This window comes from Sus scrofa, chromosome 1 (assembly GCF_054392235.1).
Source record: "Sus scrofa isolate SSC_HxYL_T2T_F1_AM1 chromosome 1, Sscrofa_HxYL_maternal_Yorkshire_Landrace_v2.0, whole genome shotgun sequence".
Taxonomy (NCBI): domain Eukaryota; kingdom Metazoa; phylum Chordata; class Mammalia; order Artiodactyla; family Suidae; genus Sus; species Sus scrofa.
In genome coordinates this window covers 30,168,892-30,194,154 of record NC_139383.1, presented here as the reverse complement: position 1 = coordinate 30,194,154, position 25,263 = coordinate 30,168,892, and the positions used below count along the sequence as shown (strand labels likewise).

Below are 25,263 nucleotides of genomic sequence, written 5' to 3'. Positions count from 1 at the left end.
CTAATCTGAGCTGTAGCCGCCGGCCTACACCAGAACCACAGCAACACAGGATCCGAGCTGCATCTGTGACCTACACCACAGCTCACGGCAACACCAGATCCTTAACCCACTGAGCAAGGCCAGGGATTGAACCCACAACCTCATGGTTCCTAGCCAGATTCATTAACCACTGAGCCATGGCAGGAACTCCTGGACAAGTTTCTTAACTCTTCTGAGCACACTTTTTTCCATCAGTAAAATACATGCTGTAACTCCTGCTTCTTATGACATATAATTCTTAGGTTTGTGGTGAGAACTAAATGAGAGAATGTTTGTAAAATGCTTGACATGGTGTGGGCACAAAGCAGATGCTCAATACAAGTTCCTTCATCTTTTTCATTTTGATCTCAGTCCCCTTAGCTGTTATCTGTGAATAATATAATTTTATCTTGGGAGGTTCTATGTCATTTCACAATGGATGTGAAACTGTAAAGAACCATAGACTCACATGGCAGGTGTTGAAGATAAATTAGCTGAAGTTGCCCCATTGCCAAATTATAGAGTCCGGAGCTTGAGTGCCTGCAGTTCTCTGCAGTCTGCAGTCAGGATGCAGCTCTCAGCCCAGAGGGAAGGGGGAGTACAGAGGAGGAGAGGAGGTGGTGGCACATGGAGACACCAAGTGGCTCATCTGTGAAGAGAAGGGGGCCCCAGAGATAAGGCAAGAACTCAAAACAGAGATCATCTCCAGCAGCTACTATTAAGTCTAATGTCACAGAGATGGACTGGACCATCCCATGTTGAGAAGTTGGATGCTGTTGGGAACTTTATAAACATACAAAACACAGCTCTAAGGACTTTGGGATTTAACTTCAGCGACTCACATGTTTGGACTGCTAAAAACTAGCCCCAGACATACCCCAGTCCAAGTGCCCATCACAATCACATTCTCCTCTAAGTAGATCAGCACACAGAGTATCCTGTGCTGAGTATCCATGAGGATGAGGGTTTAATCCCTGGCTTAGCTCAGTGGGTTAAGGATCCGGCATTGCTGTGAGCTGTGGTGTAGGTCACAGATGTGGCTTAGATCTCGTGCTGCTGTGGCTGTGTGTAGACTGGCAGCTGCAACGCTGATTCAACCCCTAGCCTGGGAACCTCCATACGCAGGAGGTGAGGTGCCGCCATAAAAAGCAAATTAATTAATTAATTAATTAAAGAATAGAATCTAAGTAAATGATTCTACTATGTGTACAGCATTTTTTTTTTATTTTTATTTTTTGTCTTTTTGCTATTTCTTTGGGCAGCTCCTGCGGCATATGGAGGTTCCCAGGCTAGGGGTTGAATCGGAGCTGTAGCCACTGGCCTGCGCCAGAGCCACAGCAACACGGGATCCGAGCCGCGTCTGCAACCTACACCACAGCTCACAGCAACGCCGGATCGTTAACCCACTGAGCAAGGGCAGGGACCGAACCCGCAACCTCATGGTTCCTAGTCGGATTCGTTAACCACTGCGCCATGACGGGAACTCCTGTACAGCATTTTTTAATCTCAAGAAAATGTGACTCTAATTTCAACACATGAGTTGAACTGAAGTAAAACCTTCCTATTCACGTGAGGAAATCATGTGTGTAGTTCTTAAATTACATTTAACTTTTATACATTGGTTACATAAACAATATCATCACTGAAAAGTATGAGAATTCTAAGGTATCTAAATATTAAAGTGTCATAAATTTCTCAAAATCCCAAGATGACATTTTCTCTTGAAAAAAAAAAATTAGGTTGATCTGAGAAAGGGGTTGGTGTGAGGAAGTACATGAAAAGTTTAATATAGAAGTTATTATTAAAGAACAAATTCCTCTATTTCTTTTTTTTGATAAATTTTTCACTTTTTTTTAAGGATTTATTAATTTATTTTATTATTTCATTTTCTTTTTGCCATTTCTTGGGCCGCTCCCTCGGCATATGGAGGTTCCCAGGCTAGGGGTTGAATCGGAGCTGTAGCCACCGGCCTACGCCAGAGCCACAGCAATGCAGCATCTGAGCCGCGTCTGCAACCTACACCACAGCTCACGGCACCGCCGGATCGTTAACCCACTGAGCAAGGGCAGGGACCGAACCCGCAACCTCATGGTTCCTAGTCGGATTCGTTAACCACTGCGCCATGACGGGAATGCCAAATTCCTCTATTTCTGATTAAGCCTTGCAACTTTTTAAAAAATCTGAAGCTAATTCCATGTGCATAAATCCCTGCCTGTTAAATGTATAATGATTAGGAAAACATATGGTGATAAGATTTCTCATGACTTACTCTGAGCTGTTCTCCTAAAATATTGTTTTAAAGGCTATCTCAGCTCATATCTCTGATACCTGTTTGCACATGCGCACAAACACACACGAGTTAAATTTGAATTTCAGATAAATAACAAAACATTAGTACAAGCCAATATGTCCTGTGAAATATGCTCAATTGCATGGGACATAAATATACTAAAAATTATTCTTTGTTCTCTGAAATTTAAATTCAGCTGAATAGTCTGTATTTTATTTACCAAATCTGTCATCCCCCAACACATCTAGATCCACACACATGGGTGCACGCACACACAATCAGTAAAAGAATCTTTTAACACAACAGGCCCACTGTAAAACACAGTTTTGGAAAATCACCCACCACAAACTTTTAATTAAGTCTTTGGCACTGGGTGTGCCCCTCAGCCCTCCATTGATAAGATACAGAATGATGGCCAAACTCTTTCTGATACAATTAACATGTGACTCCAAACTAACTCTCCAATTTCTCCTTCCTTTTTTTTCTTATCGTCACTTGCCTTGCCCATCTGTAGACTCCTCCCGAGCACTTGATCCTCTTTTGCTCTGCAATTCTCTACTGTCTACCTGTGCATTTATTAGCCTGTTGGATTCCCATTCTGAGCCCCCAGGGTCCCCAAAATATTCTTTCCTCCCCACTGCCTTAGCCAAGGCTACTAGCGACATTTACTTAAGCTTATCATCCAGCATTCCTACTGTGCCCACTCACCACTGTCATCTTAATTTCCTCTGACTCATGTCAGCCCCCCGTTAATTTTTGTTCTCTTTTTTTGAAACCTCTACCATCAATTTAGATTTGCTTCAACCTCCTTGTCAATGGCACTTTAAAAACTCTTGCCTTGGAGTCCCCCGATTTTGATTTTAGTGCTTTTCAGCATCACCCTACTAAATCATTACATCCACCCTAAGCAGAGAGGACACTCAACTTCTCATAGCATCTTGATATCACTCCCTTTGACTGTAGCATCTTTACTCCCCTCAGTCACCTTGTATACACTCTTGCTAATCTGCACTTTCTCTTTCTTCCTTCAAGCTTCCTTGCACGCCAGTCCGTGATCACTGCTGAGTCATATAGTGTTACAGCATGACCCTGTCCTTTGCACCTGTCAATCTCACAACAAAGATGAGCCCTATTGATCTGTCCATGTTAGTTTATACCCAAACTTATTCTTGAAAGGAGATGAAGTAGTTCATAAGGAAAGAAAACATCCCCTTTCTCCAAATCAGAGTTTTTCTGGGTCTTTGAGCACCTTACCTTTCCTCCTTTCAGCTTGGCTGGGGAGAGGAATTTTACCTCTTTCTCAGGCAAGTCTATCTCTACCTGTAAACTTCATATGTAACTCTCATCCTCTGCAACCTTGATAAGTAATTTATTTCCATTCAACTCCTCCATTTTACTGCCTTCTTCCCATCTGCATACAAGCATGAAGAATTCTCCCTACCTCACTCCCTCAATTCCTGGAATTTTGTTAAACCTCATAATAAAAACTCTACTTCAAATGGAAATAGAAGATAACTACTTAAATATAATAAAAAGCCTGTTACCAAAATTCCAGTGTAGGAAACAATTAAATACTGAGATAATTTCTACTAAAAAGTCAGAGCTATGTAAAAAATATCTGCTAATACTACCGTAATTCAACATCATTTGAGAGGCTCTAACATATGCAATGAGAAAATAAATAGAAATAATCAATATTAAAGAAAGAAGGCAAAGTTACTTATACATAACTATGACAGTGTTACATGCTCAGAGTACATAGAATACGACATAAAAAATTTAGTAAAGTAGCTAGATAAAAGAAAAAGATCACAAAACAGGCTTTCTCTGTATTAGCAGCCAGTTAAAGATCCAAATTGATAAACAAGTATCACTTAATAATAGCAATTCAAAGGAACTAGGAATATATTGTATAAGAAAGGTAAGGAACCCGAATAAAGAAAATTAGATAATAGTGATCCTTGAGCATTTGGTGCTATAGACTCAATGTTTTGTCTCCCCCAAATTCATGTCTTAAAGCCTAACTCCAATGCAATGGTATTAGGAAGTAAGGTGTTTAGGACATGATTGGATTATGAGGGAGAAGCCCCCATGAATGGGACTAATGCCCTTCTAAAAGAGACCCCGGAGAACTTTCTAGCCCCTTGACCCATGAATAACTATGAGATATTACAGAGAAAAGATAGTGGTGCATGAACCAGACACCGAATCTGCTGGTGTCTTGATCTTGGACTTTCCAAACTCTAGAAATGTAAGAAATAAGTCTCTGTTGTTTATAAGCTACCCAGTCTCTGGTATTTTGTTATAGCAGCTCAAAAGCCCTGAGATTCTTAGGGAAATAAATCTCATCTTTGAATGAAACAATGTAACACTTAAAATGCAATTCTTCCCAAATTAATATGTAAATTTAATGGAAATTCAGAAATCATTAGTACAATCATGATGTGATTGATCTTGGAATTGAATAAAACTAATTTAAAATTCGTTTGAAAAATAAATCACCGAGAAGAGCCACAAATACCTTTTTTTTTTTTTTCTCTCCTTAATTTTATGTATGCTACACCCACAGAATTCAATTCTGGACCAGGGATTGAATCCAGACCTACACTATAGCTGTGGCACTGCTGTATCCTTTAACCCACTGCACAGGCTGAGGATTGAACCTGTGCTTCTGCAGCGAGCTGAGTCTCTGCAGTCAGATTCTTAACCCTTCGGTGCCACAGTGGGAATTCCCTCACAAATATCTTTTGAAAGGGGGGGATAAATAAGAGTGAAAATACACTTGAACATATAGTTATGTATTATAATGCAAACATAATTTCAAACAATATGAAAATAGATCACAGTACACATAAAAATATTTGTCAAATTTAAGTAGGAAGGACTGTGAGATGAGATGAAAGAAAACATAGTGATGGAGTTCCCCTCGTGGCGCAGTGGTTAATGAATCTGACTAGGAACCATGAGGTTGCAGGTTCGATCCCTGGCCTTGCTCAGTGGGTTAAGGATTCGGCGTTGCCGTGAGCTGTGGTGTAGGTTGCAGACGCGGCTCAGATCCCGCGTTGCTGTGGCTCTGGCGTAGGCCAGTGGCTACAGCTCCAATTAGACCCCTAGCCTGGGAATCTCCACATGCCGTGGGAGCGGCCCTAGAAAAGACAAAAAAAAAAACAAAAAAAAAAAACCATAGTGATGATGATGATGATGATGATAGTGTGTGTCAATCAGGGTTCTTCCAAAAGGAAAAAAAGCAGAGAGAGGAACTTGGCAGCAGTTAGTTTATTAGGAATCTGGTCCTCATAGGAGCAAGAAAGAGAGAAATGGGTCATTAAAGGAGGAATATCAGAGCTGAAGGTGTACCATGAGGTTGCTGCTTTGGGCAATGACCTCAGTTCCTCTGGGACTGACTGGGAAATGTGCAGAACACCTCCCAGAATTGTTCCCCTTGAAGAATGGAAGGGCGATTGGGCTTTTACCCACCAGTTCCTATCCTCCCTCTGTTAAAGACTGCCTCTGGGCATTAAAACCACCCCTCCACTGCCCCCTCCCTCACGTGTGGATTGCATTGGAGTGTAGGAGGTCCTAAGCAGAGAACATACACCCCAGAGGTAGGTCAACATCAGTGGAGGTGAGCCTGAGGCCTCCTGGAACTGAGTGCAGCTGTGGCTAAAATCAGGGGTCAGCCACGGGGATGCTGATACGGGAAACCAGATGTGCTGGGAAACCAGATGTGCTGGGAAACTCTGGGCACATCAGCTCAATTGTCCTGAATGTTCAGCCTGGAGAAATTGTGGGTAAGGACTTTTGGAAGGTAGACTTCTTTAGTGATGATGCTGTTTTTTCATTGTCACCTCTTATGGTATAATTTGATTTTATGCAGTAAGTCTCACTGGGTCACTGAAAGAACACTGACAGTTAATAAAAAGTCCATAATGCATACAACTGATCTCTATAATGGATATTCTCTCAACTCCCAAAGCTAATTTTGCAAGGCAATTCCAGTATTCCAAATTTTTACTTATTGTGAATAGGGAAAATTGGGGGTAAAGTATCTTCCAGCTTCATGAAAAAGCATTGATCTTCAACTTTGAATTCTTGACTTTTGACTAAAATATAAGCATTTCTTAATCATCTTAGTGCAAATGAATCATTGTTATAGCCTCAGTTAATGGGTGATCCTATTCTTTGTTCAGCAGCCAAACGTGTGTCTGATTAGAAAAATATCAGTATGATTTAAATGCAACCCTCAGAAAGGAAAAATCCACTTCCCATGAGTTTTCTCAAGGATCGGTAATAGCAATCTCTCTGGAGAGAAAAAGGCATATTTTAAGAAAATAAAATTGGCAAAAGAAGGAAGGTCTAGTGAACACCAGAAAATACTAATATATAAATATTCTCTAGAAAATAGTTGTCATTCCGGTGGTGGTAAATATATTAGTCATAATCTATCTTCAATCATGACAGATTTTCTAGATGGATTCAATTTCCCAGGCTCTGCTGCTAATGTGTTCACCTGAAATGCTCTCCTTGTTTTTTTCTATATATTTTCAAAACTCTCTTTGGCTTTATTTTTCACTGACTGCTGCGGATTAATAGTAAAATTTTCCTTTCTATAACACAGATTGATTTACATTCATCACCTGGCTCCTGCTCCAAATGCAGTAAGTTTTACATGCATATGTTTCCATAATTGTATTTGCCATTTATGTTGTCATTCAGATATAACTTCTTTTTTTGTCTTTTTTTTTTTTTTTTTTTTTGTCTTTTTTGTCTTTTTAGGGCCGCACCCCAGGCGGAGTGCGGAAACCCATGTGGAGTTTCCCAGGCCGTAGGTCGAATCGGAGCTGTAGCTGGTGGCCTACGACAGAGCCACAGCAACACCAGATCTGAGCCAGGTCTGTGACCTACACCACAGCTCATGACAACACCCAATCCTTAACCCACTGAGCGAGGTCAGAGATCAAACTTGTAACCTCATGGTTCCTAGTCGGGTTTGTTAACCACTGAGCCACGACGGGGAACTCCCTGATGTAACTTCCTTTAATGGTCATGCTTGATGATTTCTGTTTGATATTCTACAAAACCAATGTTATGCCTCTGTTTTATGTTGACCTTGCTTGCACTGCTTTATATACTACTTGACTTCTAATAGAAGTTATCTTAAACAAATATCACTCAAAGTTAAATACCTTTCCTTTAATTTTAACTTTTCAGACAGTATTGTACTTCAGTTTCGCAAAAGTTGAAACCTGTTCCTTGAAGCTTCCAAAGTATTTAATTAATAATACGAATAAAACTAGACTGCTTTTCAAAGATTCGAGACTCATTTGCATAACAAAGTGCCACATCGGATTGACAATAAAATCCTTTCTCACACAAGATAACTGAAGTTGCCTGAAAAGTAGGCTACCTGGTGTACTATATTAGAATAATAAAGGAACACTCACAATAATTGTAATTCGTATAACACAGACTGGAAATCAAATTTTCAAAAGATAATAAGCTTTTATTTATTAAGATAGAAAAGTAAACCAGAACTGCCTTCTCAACATAGAAAAACACTGTACCCCATAGATACCCCACAAAACTTATTTTTTTCACTATAGGTACAAGCCAACCAGAATGTTTCCCAGTATTTCCGGTATCTCAACAAGATAACATACTGAGGTTTGATATAGAATGTATCAGAGTGTCCAAGCAAAAGTTTTCCTTAAATAGTGTGAGGTTGGGATCTAGATCTGTCTTAGGGGGTCTTCAACCTGGTGTCTAAGGGAGGTATAGTGAATGCTATGGTTTGCCAGCCAGATACCCCTTAAGGGCTGAGGCACTTCCAGAGACTGAGGTGTTCTTTGTGAGTTCCTCTGTACACTGTCCTTTTTTATGATAAATGTGTTTTTTTTATTAATTTATCTTTTAAAACCAGTTTTTAAAATCAAGTTGATTGACAACGTTGTGTTAGTTTCAAGTGTAAGCAAAGTGATTCAGTTTATATATATGTGCACATGTGTGTATATATAATATATTTATATATATCCTTTATCAGATTCCTTTCCATCATAAGTCATTACAAGATATTGAATATAGTTTGCTGTACTATATAATAGGTCCTTGTTGATTATCTGTATCCATTAATCCCAAATTCCAAATTTATTCCACCCTTTCCCCTTTGGTCACCGTAAGTTTGTCTTCTATGGCTATGAGTCTATTACTGTTTTGTAAATAAATAAGTTCATTTGTATAATTTTTTTATGATTCCACATATAAGTGATATCATATAATATTTGTCTTTCTCTGTCTGACTTAAGTCACCTAATGTGATCATTTCTAGTGGACATTGTCCTTTGTACAAGGAAGCTGCCTCACTCAAGTACATCTGTTCCCTAAGGTAGACAAGGTCCATGTGCAACCTGATTCAGGACAACTTTGAAGGGTTCTCTCAACTCTAGAGGATGTGCTGAGGCCTCTACTACAACTGAATCATGGTTCAGCTCCCCAGTTCTGCCCAAGCTTGTGTCTCTCAAACCTCACAGATGTTACTCCCAAGAGCACTCAGCAATTAATTACTCGCACATCAATTTCTCCCTCAGAGTCTGTTCTCCTGGGAAAGATGGAAGCCACAGAAAAAAAATTTCAACACTATTCAAAGAGCGGTATTCAACATTCTAGTCTCTTGTGGGCTTCATACTAGAGGATAACATTCTAACACATATTAGATATCAAAGCTAGTCACAGAAGAAGGAAAAGAAAATTGAACCACAGGAAAATTTAATTCACTGAAATTTGTCAGCTTTATTGGCAGTGTTCATTTTAGTCATAAAAAAGTAAAAATCAACGTGAGCATAATTAATCAACATGATGTATATTAGACTGTTTATGAAACTGTCTAAGACTGTTAATGGAAATTGAAATAATTTAGTTGCTTAAAACTTTCAAGTTATTTATATGAAAAGACATGCATAAATACTTAATCCATAAGCATCATAGAGGTGAGAATTTTAAATAATGTAATCATATCATTTCTTATGAAGAGCAAATTTTAATTTACTAGAGGACATGAATTTATTTTTACACAACATTGTCAGTGTGGTAAGTGTTGACTGCAGTTTTTGGATGTTGAAGTCTTTTATCTATTGGTAATGCATTAACTTTGCCAGGAGTACCATGCTCATGGAGAATAACACTTAGTCATGTTTTATTTGGTTTTAGTAAAACATAGCAACAGATGGATGCTAGATAGTGTCTATGGACCCTCCACATCCCTCCCTACCTCCTTCAGATTTGGAATGCCAGACAATACATTTCCAGAAACTCTCTTACAACAGAGTTGCTGTTTTCACATGCTGGAAGTGACTTAGTTTCTATGAATAAGAAGTTCTCCCTTAAGATTTAGAAAGTGGATGAGTGGGATAAGCCATCTTTCTCTAGCCATGCTGGCCGACCATAAGCTCTGATAGACCAGGGGTGTTTATCCCCAGATTTCTGGGTACGGGGTAGGCAACTGTCTCCAAACCTATAGATTGCAGCTGCAGTGGTGTGACCTTGAAATGCAAATCTCCAGTTGAACCCTAACTTCCGCTCCTCTCACCTTCCCACAGATTTTATACTGTATTAAACCCCACATGTTGGAACTGCCTACCTTGATTTCTTGCTCTTTGACCAAAGCTGACTGATCATGTTCTTACCTTAAAAAAAATTTTCACCCTGTTTTTTTTTTGTTTTTTTTGTTTTTTTTGCATTGTGACTATTTCCATTAGCATAAATGGGGCCACTCAGATGACAGTAGCACAAGTAGGTGCTGCTTGGTTGACTTTATAAAGGCAAACATGACTATACCATAGAAAATTCTGGCTAAGTCTCTACCCAAGAGTCCAAGGCCTGGATACCCTCTGCCCTGGCTTCCTCAGCCTAGTGCTGACTTTCGACAGCAAAAGAGAAGAGGCATGCCAGCCCCTGCTGCTAGACCTTGTCTTTTAAGAATTCCAGCCACTGTGGCTCGGTGGGTTAAGAATTCAACATCAGTTGCTCGGGTGGCTGCGAAGGCACAGGTTCAATCCTTGGTCCTGTGCAGTGGGTTAAAGGATTTGGCTGTTGCTGCAGCTGCAAAGTAGGTCACAGCTGCAGCTTGGATTCAATCCCTGGCCCAGAAACTTCCATGTGCCATGGCTGTACCATAAAAAGAAAAAAAAAAGAATCCCAGGGAAGGCTCCAGGTTCTAGGTCCTCTTTCCAGGTAGGTGTGAGTCTCACTAGGAGATCCTGCAGTTACTGCGGGCAAAGTACCCATGCCTGCTAGCTACTCTTCACTGGACAATGAGAGTTCACTGCAATATGGAAACAACCAAGGCCAATGTCTGCCCTCACTTGAGCTCTCTTTGAATTTCTCTTCATCCCACCAGGGGCTGCTTTTTGTTTCAGATCTGATATAACCTTCCATCAGCCACTTGGTCTGTCCATGCAGGTGTATTAGTTGCTCAAACACATTCTTTTTTCACCAGGACAGGAAATGCCTTGGGTTAGGGAGGCATGCAGGTGAGAGCGCCCTCTAATGGTTGTCTATTGTTGAAGAGGCCCAGGTTCTCTCTTTTTTTCTTTTTTCTTTTTTTTTATTTTCCCACTGTACAGCAAGGGGGTCAGGTTATCCTTACATGTATACATTACAATTACATTTTTTCCCCCACCCTTTCTTCTGTTGCAACATGAGTATCTAGACATAGTTCTCAATGCTATTCAGCAGGATCTCCTTGTAAATCTATTCTAAGTTGTGTCTGATCTCTTTTTTTCTTTTTAACGGCTGCCCCTGCGGCATGTGCAAGTTCCCAGGCTACCGGTTGAATCATAGTTAGTTGCAGCTGCCAGCCTATACCGCAGCCGCTGCAACACTGAATCTGAGCCGCATCTGCGACCTTCATCAAAGCTTATAGTAGCACAGATCCTTACTGAGTGAGGCCAGGGATTGAATCCACAACCTCACAGTTGGGTCCTTAATCCACTGAGCCACAAGGGGAGCTCTGAGGCCCCGCCTCTGTGTGTCAGTAGAGGCTGCTTTATGTCCCCGGAGGTCACTAGGAATGTGGCTGAACTCTCCTTCTGGAGATACTCCCATCTTTAAATCTTGCTGCTGCAGGTGGGTGTAATTTTGGAACTTTTATAACTGCTCTTTATCAGGAAGTCTCAGAGTATGAGCAGAATTGGAAAGAGATGGCAGTACAATAAAGCCACTGCAAAAGATGTTCTCTCCAACTTGTGTTTCAAAGGAAATTCCCCTGCCTTGTACTGTTTATTTTCAGTGATTAAAATAATAAAATGTAATAGAGAATCAGAGACCCAGGATTTCAAGAGGGCGTTTTTCCTAATCTCCTTGCAGAATTGCCTTAATCAATGTAGAATATCTTTGCTTAACATTTCCAAAGTTTTTTGTAATCTTTCCCATTTGCCTTACTCTATGATTATGTCATATTGCACTTTAATTGTTGATAAGATCCATTATTCATGGCTTCATGTTTTATTTGGTAGAACACCAGACTCATGGCTGATTAGCAAGTTTATGAAGTAAACTTTCTTAGAAGTTCCAGGATCTTATATTGTGTGAAACTGAATGTCTAAAGCTCGTCTTTGATGTTTTCTCAGTGCAAATGGTGTGATTGCAATCACCCTCTCATCCAAAGATGCGAAAAGTTGCCAAAGCAATATAAGAAAATTGATGTTTCTCATTGACTGCTACTGATTTCATAATCAAAATTAATTTTGTCAAGTCATTTTTGAAGATTATGACAATTTTGTTAAATAAGCAAGTTTTTACAAAATGCATCTACTCAATTAGTTTTATTTAATGATCAAAAGTTTATAGCAATCAAAATAGACCAAAAACATTCTAAGGGACAACAGCAAGTACACATACCATTAACTCTGTTGTAATGCACTTGACGCTATCAACAAATAGATCTATAAACAGCAATAATTCACTAAATTATTACTTTACAACAGCATCGTAGTTTTCTGGGAGAAGCAGGGAAGAGTAGTGCCGCTAGCACAGAAAAAAAGCAAACTAAAGGATACAGAAGTAAAAAGCATAAAACAACTAGATTTTATTTGTTTCATTGTAAATGGAGTGGTTTTTTGAAAGGAGTAAAAATATGGTATCTGTCTGCTTTTAAGGAAGGCAACTCAGACATTCCCTTCAATAAATAAAATAATAAAAGCAAAGTTTCACCTCATGATATAGTTAATAGAGTCAAAGAAAGGAGGAGGAATAGACACAAGAGGAGACCACACACAGCCACACAGAAAGAGACAAAAAAGGGGTGCCTATGAAGGAAGAGATGGGCAGTGATTAAGACAGAAAGAGGGAAGCAGGGCAAATTTCCACAGGGCAGTCCTTCGTCTTTGAATTTGGGGTCCTTAAAATGCATGAAGCGAGTGCAGCAAACAGCAGTCACTTGGGGCTGCTCGACTGTGGGCTGAAATTTAGTTAAGAACCAGATGGGATCTGTGAGTCAGCCCTCTCGCTTTCTAAATATCTTGACCAATTAATAAAGTCTACCTGTGTGCACCAATTTTCATTAGAAAAAAGGCTAACTTATTCTGCTTATTCTCTCACTTCTAAAATGTCAAACAGAAAACTAAAGATAATGCTTTTATTTGACTCCCCCCCAAAAAAACACCCAAAACATCACCAAAAATGAAAAATATTATTTACTTTAAGATCCGATGTGTTTTTTTAAGGGGGAAATGGAAGAAGGGTGTTCACCAGTTTTACATTATTTTTTCTTTTTTTTGTTGTCTGTTTTTTTTAGGGCCACCCCTGCAGCATATGGAGGTTCCCAGGCTAGGGGTCAAATGGGAGCTATAGTTGCCAGCCTATAGCACAGCCACAGCAATGTGGGATCTGAGCCACATCTGTGACCTGCACCACAGTTCACAGCAATGCCGGATCCTTAACCCACTGAGTGAGGCCAGGGATTGAACCTGCGTCCTCACGGATACTAGTCATTTTCGTTAACTGCTGAGCCACGACGGGGACTCCCTAACATGTATTTTTTTTCTTATAGGATCTTATTGAGAATCTAAGTCTGAGAAAAACATCTTAGAAAGAGAAGAGCAGTGAAGGAGCTAGCCAATAGCCTCAGCAACTTCTCATGACCTTGGACCTAGGAGCTGGAGAGCAGCAAGACACCCAAAGGGATGATGGCCAGAACTGCACGAATGAGGGAAGCAGTTACTGCTACTTAGAGTGTTCTCACCCTGTGCTAGTCTAACATTTTAAAGCTCATTTAAAAGATGTATTTATGAGTTCCTACTGTTGGTCAGTGAAAATGAACCTGACAAGTACCCATGAGGATGAAAGTTCAATCCCTGACCCTACTTGGTGGGTTAAGGATCTGATGTTGCCACCATCTGTGATGTAGGTAGCAGATGCGGCTTGGATCTGGCATTGCTGATTGCTGTGGCTGTGGTGTAGTCCTACAGCTGCAGTTCTGATTCGACCCCTCACCTGGGAACTTCTGTATGCCCAGGTGTGGCCATAAAAAGCAAAAATAAATAAATACATTTAAAAAAATAAATTTAAAAAAATTAAAGATGTATTTAAAGATAAACCTGTGTTAAATGTATGCCATTCAGAGATTTTTAACAGCTTTATTGAAGCATAGTTGACATATATAAACTTCATATATTTAAAGTACAGAATTTGAACCACCTCTTAAAGTAATGAATATATTCATCACACTCAAAAGTTTCTTTGCACCTCTTCATAATCCCTCCCTTCCAGACCTCCTGACCTTCTTTCCCCAGGCAAACTCTTCATCTGCTTTCTGTCAGAAAACCTGTTGGTACTTTTTAAGAGGTTTATAAAAATGGAATTATACAAGGTATATTTTTTCCCTGACTTTTATCATTCAGTGTTATTCTGCGATTCATTCAAGCTGTAGCATGGATTAATATTTCCTCTATTTTTATTATTGAGTAGCATTCCACTGGCTGTTACCACATCACTTTATGCATTTACCTATTGATGGAAATTTAAATTGTTTTCACTTTTTGGTTATTATAAATAAAGCTCTTATGAGCACTTGTGTACAAACTCTATAGGGATCTGTGCTTTCATTTTCCTTAGGTAAGATCTAGTCAGATGATAGGTGCAGGTTTAACATTTTAAGAAACTGCCTGCTTTCCAAAGTGCTTTACCATTTTATACCCCTACCAGAAAAATTTCCACCTTTTTTTGTTTGTTTGTTTTGTTTTGTTTTGTTTTGTTTTTGTTTTCAAAGAGCAACAATTTTATTTGATTAAGTTCAACTTATTTATTTGTTCTTTTATGAATTATCCTTTTGGTGTTGCATCTGAGAAGTTGCTGCCTAACCTGAGATCATAAAGATTTCCTCCTGTGTTTTCTTTTATAAGTTACATAGTTTTGGACTTCCAGTCATGGCTTGGCAGAAATGAATCTGACCAGTAACCGTGAGGTTTCAGGTTCCATCCCTGGCCTCACTCAGTGGGTTAAGGATCCGGCCTTGCCATGAGCTGTGGTGTAAGTCACAGACACGGCTTGGATTCTGCATTGCTGTGGCTGTGGTATAGGCCTGCAGTTGCAGTTTTTATTCGACCCCTAGCCTGGGAACCTCCACATGCTGCGGGTGTGACCTGAAAAAAAAAAAAGAAGAAGTTATATAGTTTTATGTCATATTTGGTTTGTAACCTATTCTGAGTTAGCTTGCACATATAATGTGAAGGATTAATCCAACTTTTGTCTATTCATCCATGTTTTTTGTATGTGGATATCCAATTGTCTAGGCAGTGTTTGTTGAAAAGACTGTTTTTTTCACCATTGAATTATCCTTTCACCTGTGTTGAAAATCAGTTGTCTATTATGTATAGGTCATTTTGTAAATTACTTTGTCCTGCTCTTATATTTCTCTGTCTTAGTATGAATATCACACTGCCTTAACTTCTGTAGCTTTATAATATGTCAATATCATATAGTATTAGTCCTCTAACTTTATTTTTGTTTTCAAAGTGTTTTTAAATATTCTAGTAGTCTCAGAGGTGGTTAAACCTTCAAAAGTCGTAACATTTCCCTCCCAAATTATGGTGCTAGTACCCTTAGAAATGAAAGAACTAGATGCATATAAATTGATGATACCCATATATCAATATCCTGCTATTCCATATCCAGAAATTTTGTTATTAGAACAACCCTACTAAGAAGAACAGTCTAAAAAAATAGAAAAAACTAACTTGGTTAAGAGAAAATTAAAACTGAAATGGAGAATAAGAAATAAGAGAACATGTGACTTCTTTAACTTGATTCATATTCCTATTCCAGTTAACTTGATTCATATTCAAATTCTAGTCCAAATATACTTTATTTAAGGCCCTGGAGAAGTTATCTTTAAGGCACTTTTTTCCACTCAGCACAGCAAAGACTCAGGAGCTGAGCAGGATGATACAAACTAAAAATACATTTATATATGTGTGTGTGTGTGTGTGAGTGTGTGTGTAATTTTTCCCTGTCACAAAGGGAAATTCCAAGAATGGCAGTGGGAAACTATTAAGATGAACCATCTGTTCTTGGGTGGCCATTTTCATTTAAGTGACATGATTATATAAATTAAGTATGCATGGGTTAGGAACTGCCTTGTAAAAAATTTCCTTACAAGTAAAGCTAGACAAATTTTAAGGTCTTGAGTGAGTTTCCCAGTTCTGCGAGTTGAAAAATAGACTTGGAGGCATTGGGGAGCAAATTTCCACACCAGGTAAGAGGCAAATGTCACTGACTTCGAAGGTGGCATCCAACTCCAAAAATGGATAGTTTTTGAACCATTCATCATATGGCAGCAATACATCATATGGCAGCAATAGCTACAACAGGGGAGCAACTTTCAAACTCTATTCCATCAGGTTCTAGTACCTTCTATATTCCACAGAGAAGGAAAGCCTTGCTTTGGTGCTACTGCCCTCGCAGTGTGCCTCCAGGGCCTGAGTGAGCAAACTTTATTCGGAGATTCCTGCAGTTCAGAAATTAAAGTCATTCTTCTTCCATTGCTTTACACTTTTACTTTTATAAACACATACTGGTTTTTTAGTGCTCTGAGCAGCACTTCACACTTGACTGGCCCACACTTCTGTGGGAATTTTTCCTTTGCTCACATGGATGGCCACATGAACCATTTCAGAACTTTGTAAGATGTAGCAATAAAAATGACTTTGGCCCACATGTTTGACTGTAGAGCTGATATCTACCCCAGATCAAATAGTTTTACTCTATAAATAAAGGGTTTGACCTGTTCATTTTAGCCAGCTTGTCTAAACACAGCAGTTCAGCTGAGAAGTGATCCAGATTTCAAGTGTCCAGGCTTTACATATGTAACACACATGCACACATCTGCACACACATGCAGGCTCCTGTACACACCCAGGCTAGCATTCTTTCTCCTTTGACCAGTTTTAGAGTATCCGCCCTACTTCTCCAGAGAACTCATTCAGTAAATAATCAGCACAGGGAGGAAGAATGATCTTAGGATTTTTTCCATAGCACCTCTGGTGCAGTAGGCACTAGGATGAAAAATAGAGCAAATACCAATCTTAAACTGCATTTGCTATTGGGTTTCTAACTAAGAAAGCAACAAAGATGGAAAAGGGGAGGACCTTTGGTCTCTTACTGGGGTGGCAGGCTTCCAGAGACATTGAGCCTTGACTTCGTTTCATCAGGATTCTTCCTAAGTTGCTATTAAGAAGTATTTTCAACAATCTCTTTTTATTAGCCGTTTGTGCCCATTATAGTTTTCTAGTTGCTAGTTTGTTATGGCTTTAACATAAATAAGGTTCTAAAAATGTCTCACATGAGGACTTGCAGGGCTGGGTATGCTATTTAGACCACATAAAAAGTCTATGTAAAGGACTTCCCTTGTAATGGGACTCTTTTTATATTTAATAGAACTGTCATATAAACATACACTAGTATTTAAAATGCAGTTTCTGGGCTATAAAATAAACACCATTTCTAATATTGCTGTTGGCTTTCACATGCATAGAACTTAGTTCATTAAATGTTCTGTATTCCATTTATGTGAAATGGGTTTTAACCAGAGCAGCACATAAAATGCATTATCCCTTGAAATGTAGCCATTACCAAGTAAGAAGCAGTGAAAGTCAAACATACAGAATGTTTTATACAGATTCAAGCAAATTAGAGTTAATTTTAACACCTTGTACAATGCCACAGATTGGTAAGTTTCCAGTGAGTTATTGATAAATATGATAACTGTATTCATAAATTGAAATATAAATGTGGGCATATATCACAGAAAAAATTATAGATTTAATTAGAATTTTTTATAATTCGATGTTTTCCTGAAAATTATATAGTAGCAATACTGCATTTATTTTTCAAGTTAAAATAAAGTGGATTTAAATAAAATGGTTCTGGATTGCCTATCTTTATAAACTTAAGTAAAAATTCACCACAGTGTGCATCAGTTTCCCATCTGAAAAATGTTGACAATAGTAGTTTCTGAGTCATAGTTTTCTTATAAATGAGTTAACACATAGAAAGTTAACACATAGAGAGTTAACAGTGAGGTAACAATAGTAACTAGAATATTGCCAAGCACATAATCAGTAAGCAATAAATGTTATCTAGTACTAGCAATATTTTTCTAGAGCTTCATTTTAGAGTCACCACAAGTGAATATTTTGTTGCACTTGTTGCAAGACCCAGTAGAAATCATGAGTATAAATTTTATGATAGGTAGAAAGTGCTAAACTGCTTATCAGTATATAGCATCAATCAATCTAGATCAATATATCTATTAACAAGTATTTCATAGTGTTTAATTATTATAAAAGTTGATGAGTTTTGGAAAATCAATGAACCACAATATGTTATCTCTGCTCTTAAGTAGTTATGTGAACATAAAACAGAAATTAATAACATTAGAAAACTAAATATAGAACTAACATATGATCCAGCAATCCCACTCCTGGGCATATATCCAGACAAAACTATAATTCAAAAAGATACATGCACCCCTATGTTCATTGCAGCACTATTCACAATAGCCAAGACATGGAAATAACTAAATGTCCACAGATATCAACAGATGAGTGGATTAAGAAGATGTGGTACATAAACACAATGGAATACTACTCAGCCATAAAAAATGGCAAAATAATGCCATCTGCAACAACATGGATGCAACTAGAGATTCTCATAGCAAGTGAAGTAAGTCAGAAGGAGAAAAAGAAATACCATATGATATCACTTACGTGTGGAATCAAAAATATGACACAAATGAACCTATCTACAGAACAGAAACAGACTTACAGACATAGAAAACAGACTTGTGGCTGCCAAGGGAGCAGGGGAGGGAGTGGGATGGAGTTGGAGTTTGGAGTTGGAAGATGCAAACTATTCCATATAGAATGTAAGCAATGAGGTCCTACAGTATAGTACAGGGAACTATATCCACTCTCTTGGGACAGAGCATGATGGAAGATAGTATGAAAAAAGAATGTGTATATGTATGTATGACTGGCTCACTCTGCAGCAGAAATTGACACAATACTGTAAATCAACTCTATTAAAAATAAAATAATTTTTAAAAGAAAATATTAAAATTAATCTTACAAAGAAATCCTGACAGTGGTATCACCACCAATAGTTAGGAAGTGATTGGCATTTGATACATAGTACTAGAATATTTTTCTATCCCTATAACATACAACACATAAAAAGTAAATGCCTGGAAAAGTAAGACTTCAATATGAAAATTAAACCGCAAAACTTTTGGGAGAAAACCTAAGAGGATATCTTTATAACATCAGGATGCAAAAGAATTTATTAAACCAGACACAAAACGCACAAACTATAAAGGGAAAAAATGTTTAAAATTTATCTATTAGCATTGAAAATTTCTGTGTGACAAAAGTTAACATAAAAAACACTGAGATAAGTCACAGACCAGAGGAAGATATTTTCAGACATATTATAGCCTCCTTTTCCCCAAACAGTATCTGGAGTTCCTCATGTGTTATAAACCAAAAAAAAAAAAAAAAAAAAAAAAAAAAAAAAAAGCCAATAAAAACTGGGCAAAGGATTTGCAGAAAAGAAAATATAATGATCAGTAAATATACAAAAACATCCCCAACCTCACTGCAATCAATGAATATCCAAATTAAAATAACAGTCAGATGGAACGTGCATCTGGATACAGCTCCCTAACTTGCATAAGGCTAAATCTTTTAATATAAAACAACTAAAAAGTATGAAAAAATTTGAAACTCTGTTTTAAGACCTCAGAGGGCAATCAAAATAGTTAGGACTTGAGGAGTTCCCTGTTGACTCTGCAGGTTTAGGATGTGACATTTTCTCTGCTGTGCCTCAGATCACTGCTATTGCATGGGTCCCTGACTCAGGACTTCCGCATCCACAGATAAGGATTTAAAAAAAAAAAAAAAAAGCGTTAGAACTTCAGGAGCCAGTATTCCGAAGAGAAAGGAGTAACAGAGAGGTAAGCTTAATGTTCACTATTGCCTGCCTTGTAAAAATACTTGCCAATAATTGCCAACCTGTAGCTTTCAGCCAAGTAGCCAAATGTCAAATGAAAACTGTTACCTAAGAGATTAAGAAACTTTAGAATTTACAGTAGTTACAAGGTTTGAGGAGATAAAAACTGAAGTTCAGGACTCATAGAAGATCCTGGTAAAATGCCCGACATTCAGCTGAAACCCCAGGAAGTCTACACTGTTGGACTAAGGAAACTGGAAATAGACTATAGCTATTACTGAAATCACCCGGAATTAGTTAAACCCAAAATAGATTAAGATGACCTACTTCTGTTCTAATTATGTGTCAACCAGAAGCAAAAGTTAGTCCTCTCAGCAGGAAAGTAATATTACTATTTGTTTCAAATGATCATTAAACCTTCTTATACACAATGACTGACACCTACTAAAAACAACTAGTCAAACTAGAGAGAATCAAATTACTTAGAACAAAAGGGAAACTATTCAGTAAAATAGAAAAAGATCCCTAGGAGATCGAAATATTACAGTTATCAGACAGATTTTTAAACAATTATGGTTAATGTGGTCCAAAAAAAAAAAGGACATGACAAGATAAAGACTTTCAGCAGAGAACTAAAATCCAGAGAAGAGACTCAAATAAAAATTCTGGTTTGTAAAAATATAATAACCAAAATTAAGAACTCAATGAATTGGTTTAACAAAAGGCTGGGCACTACTAAAGAGAAAATTTGTGAACTGGGCAATAGGTTGACAGGTGAACTGGATGATAGCTTGGATGAAGAAATGAGGAGAAAAAAAGAGGAAAAGTATAGAATGTATTATAAGAAACATATTGGAGGAGCTCCCCTCGTGGCTCAGTGGTTAATGAATCCAACTAGGAACCATGAGGTTGTGGGTTCGATCCCTGGCCTCGCTCAGTGGGTTAAGGATCCGGTGTTGCTGTGAGCTGCGGTGTAGGTTGCAGACACGGCTCGGCTCAGATCCCTCGTTGCTGTGGCTCCGGCATAGGCCAGCGGCTACAGCTCCAATTAGATCCCAAGCCTGGGAACCTCCATATGCCGTGGGTGCGGCCCTAGACAACATTAAAAAAGAAAAATAGAAACATTGGACATGATGAAATGTCTAGCATATGTGAAGATCTAATATATGTAAAAGGAGAGAAGAGATAAAGAGGGATAACAATATTTGAAGAAATATGACTAATAATTTTCATAAATGTGTAGAAAATATCAAGCCATAGACTCAAGAAACTTTAAGAACCACAAAGAGAAGCCCAAAGAGATACATATTTCAGTAAAACTATTAAACCACCAAAGATTCAGAGATATAAATACAGAGAAAATACCAGATGCATCCAGAGAGAAACTGTTACCTTCAAAAAAGCAAGAAAAAGGCTAATGACTAAATATTCAATTCAAGCACTAAAAACTAGAAAGAAATTATATTTTTTTATTGCAGGAAGAAAATGCCTGCTAATCCAGACTGTACACAAAGAAAAAAGATACATCAAAATTTAAGGTAAAATAAGTATATTTTCAGACATACCAAAACTAGAATGCACTACCACTGAGAATGTAGATTGGTGAAACTATTTCAGAAAAATTTTGTCTGAATCTACTAGAATTGAGCATGTACCATGATGGAACAATTCTATTCTAGATTAATACCCAAGAGGAATGAACACATATGTGTTCACCAAAAGATGTACAAATATCTTCAGAGCAACACTCTTCATAATAGCCAAACACTGGAAATGATTCTAATGTTTATTAACATTAGGTGGATAAATTTTTACGCACACATATTGAAATGCCACAGAGTAACAAAATGGACAAACTACCACCATGTTCAACAATGCAGTAAATCTCAATCAAATATAATGTTTAGTGAAAGAATCTACCCAAAGATTCCAAATCTGATATGGATCCTGATGCTAAATTAGTCTGAACAAAACTAATCTACTCTCTTAGTTTTTGAGGGCTGTCATAACAAAGTATCATAGACTAGATGTCTAAAACAACACACATGTATTTTCTCCTAATTCTAGAGGCTAGAAGTTCAAGATTGGCAGGATTGGTTTCTCCTGAGACCTCTCTTTGGTTGGTAGAAGAGCATCGTTTCCTTGTGTTTTCACATTGTCTCCCCTTTGTACCTATCCGTGTCCTAATCTCCTCTTCTTATAAGAATAGCAGTCATGTTGGGTTAGGGCCCACGCTTAATGACCTCTTTCTCTCTCTCCCTCTCTTTTTTTGGCTCTTTGGGGCCACATCTGTGGCACCTGGAGGTTCCTAGGCAAGGGGTTGAATCGGAGCTGTAGCTTCCAGCCTATACCACAGCCACAACTCGGGATCTGAGCCGCGTCTGCAATGTACACCAGAGCTCACAGCAACACGGGATCCTTAACCCACTGAGCGAGGCCAGGGATTGAACCTTCGTCCTCATGGATACTAGTTAGATTCATTTCTGCTGAGGCATGACGGGAACTCCCCAAATAACCTCTCTTTAAATTAATCACTTTTTTAAAGACTTTATTTCCAAATACGGTCATGTTTGAAGTACTGGGAGTTAGCACCTCAGCATCTAAGTGGGTGGGGGACACAATTTGGCCCATAACATTTATGTGGTTAAAATTCAAGATAGTGGTTACCTTTGGGAAGGATGAGGCGAGGCAAGAGGAGCTCTGGTATTCTTGGTCCTGATAATTCACGTGTGCTCACTTTATGGATGCTCACTAAGCTGTATACTGAAACTTTGTAAATGTTCGTTATCCTTCATTCTTAAAAAGCTTAATAAGAAAAAATGAATTGATAAAAAGTAATTTACACCTATCAAATTACAAAAATATACTAAAAAAGCAAAGTGTGAAGACGTAGGCACAGCTAAGTTTATAAATTTGTGAAACATCTTAGAGAGCAATTTGGCAATTGTAATGATAACAGCCTAATTGACATGTGTTGAGCACTGCTGTAATTTAACTCTTACTGTTGTAAGAGTTGTAATTTAATATAACAAGGCATAAATTATGTATTCTTAGTGTATGAACTGGACTGCTATAAAAAAGAAACTAATAAAAACCCAGTGATTAAATAAGTCTGTTAATCCTCCATCCATCCATCTGGCGGTAGATGGCCAACAGGGCAACACTGGCGGTTCAAGATTTCAAGATGGAGATTCCATCTCTAGGAATAAAGCCTCTCTCTGTCTCTGTCTTTGCCTCTGTTTCTCTCTCTCTCTCTCATCATGTCTAGATAGCAGGAAGTGGGGAAAGGCAGACAAACACACACAGGGACGGACATCACTTCTGCTCACATCCATTAACCAGAATGTAGTCACATGTCCACATCTAGCTGGAAGAATGTTAAAAACGTAGCCTTTATCTGGGTGGCCAAGAATACACCCGAAACTCTTCTATGGACAAAGTGGACAATGGATATTGGAGTAAAACAGACAGCCAGTCATAAGCAGTTACTACCACTCTCATCATTTTAGAGATCCAGAAACAGAATCAAAGAGGATAATGACAAAGAATAAATGAAAAAGTTGACACTTTAACTCACACAAACAAGATATCTACTGTATGAAGTACTGCCTCTCTACATCTAATAAAATTTAAGTTGTATACCTTATAAGCCAGCTGTTCCAGCACATGTGCATAAAAAGATGGTGCACTGGGAAGTTCACTGCAATACTGATGGTTAAAATAAAAAACAAACAAGCTAAATTAAACTAAAAATAACATGTAATGGAAACTTCTTAACCATTAAAACTAGATTTCAATGTGGAAAAATCTCAAGAACATAATGCTGAAAGAAAAGAAGTTGCAGAGAGAATACATACAGTATGATGTCATTTGCATAACATTTTAAAAACCAGAATGATATGTATTGTTTATGACTGAATGTGTAGTAGAAGTACAGCATATGTGTGGGAACAATGCTCACAAATATATTAAATATGGCAAAACATTAACAAATATTTAGTTGTATATGCTCATTATTTTTTATTTGTTTTTTTGTATGTTTCAAAAGCTATCAATAGTGTCTGGATTTTATTTTTTAGGTGCAATGCCCATATGGTGTGGATTCATCAGACAGTTTAGATATAAATTACTTTCTAATCGCTGTATACTGTCAATGTTCTAGATATACCAACACATTTTGGACTACCTCTCACACACACAGAATTGATATAAAAATCATTATCTCGGGAGTTCCCATCATGGCTCAGCAGTAATGAACCCAACTGGGATCCATGAGGATGTGGGTTTGATGCCTGGCCTTGCTCGATGGGTTAAGATGTCAGCGTTGCCATGAGCTGTGGCGTAGGTCACAGACTCGGCATGGATCTCTCAGTGCTGTGGCCATGGTATAGGCTAGCAGCGGCAGCTCCGATTCGACCCCTAGCCTGGGAACTTCCACATGCCTTGGGTGCAGCCCAAGAAAAAAAAAATCATTATCTTGATATTTCCTTTAGAAAATATTGTTGGCCTATGTATGGTGGCTTATTCAACTGACCTGAGACTCAAATTTCACATTTAACTTTTGTGATAATCATATAGAAGTGAAATCATTTTTCTCATATAAATGATATAATTTCCTTTCTTTCTTTCTTTCTTTCTTTCTTTCTTTCCTTCTTTCTTTCTTTCCTTCCTTCCTTCCTTCCTTCCTTCCTTCCTTCCTTCCTTCCTTCCTTCCTTCCTTCCTTCCTTCTTTCTTTCTTTCTTTCCTTTTTGTCTTTTTGCCTTTTCTAGGGCTGCTCCCACAGCATATGGAAGTTCCCAGGCTAGGGATCGAATCGGAGCTGTAGCCATCAGCCTACGCCACAGCCACAGCAATTTGGGATCCGAGCCGCGTCTGCCACTTACACCACAGCTCATGGCAACGCTGGCTCCTTAACCTATTGAGCAAGGCCAGGGATCGAACCAGAAACCTCATGGTTCCTAGTCGGCTTCGTTAACCACTGAGCCATGACGGGAACTCCAGTGATATAGTTTTCTGTGTTTCTCATCCTCCTATACTTTTAAAATTTCTTTCATTTTCATCTAAAAATGTTTCAGACTAATTTTAATTGGTCTACCATTTTAAATTATCAGTTGCAATTCCAGGTGAAAATTTGATTCACATTTTTGTGATGAAACAAAAAAATAATAACAGACATCATCACATTTAGGCTAGATTGAACTTTCTCTCTCTCTCTCTCTTTTTTTTTTTTTTTTTTTTCTTGCTTTTTAGGGCCACACCTGCAGCATATGGAAATTCCCAGGCTAGGGGTCGAATAGGAGCTGCAGTTGCAGGCCTAAGCCACAGCCATAGCAACACGGGATCCAAGCCATGATCTAAGCCACCTCTGTGACCAACACTACAGCTCACAGAAATGCCAGGACCTTAACCCACTAAGCAAGGCCAGGGATTGAAAACACATCCTGTGGATAGTAGT

The 25,263-nt window shown here is 38.3% G+C and overlaps 1 long non-coding RNA gene across 1 annotated transcript in view; it reads right to left on the bottom strand.

Moving 5' to 3' along the window:
- Positions 1-487: 487 nt before the first annotated feature.
- The window catches only part of LOC146406002 (uncharacterized), a 238,028-nt gene continuing 213,252 nt past the window's right edge, over positions 488-25,263 (bottom strand). Inside the window, exon 3 of the long non-coding RNA XR_014803233.1 lies at positions 488-667. This is a non-coding gene — a long non-coding RNA (uncharacterized LOC146406002). The remainder of the gene's footprint in view (positions 668-25,263) is intronic.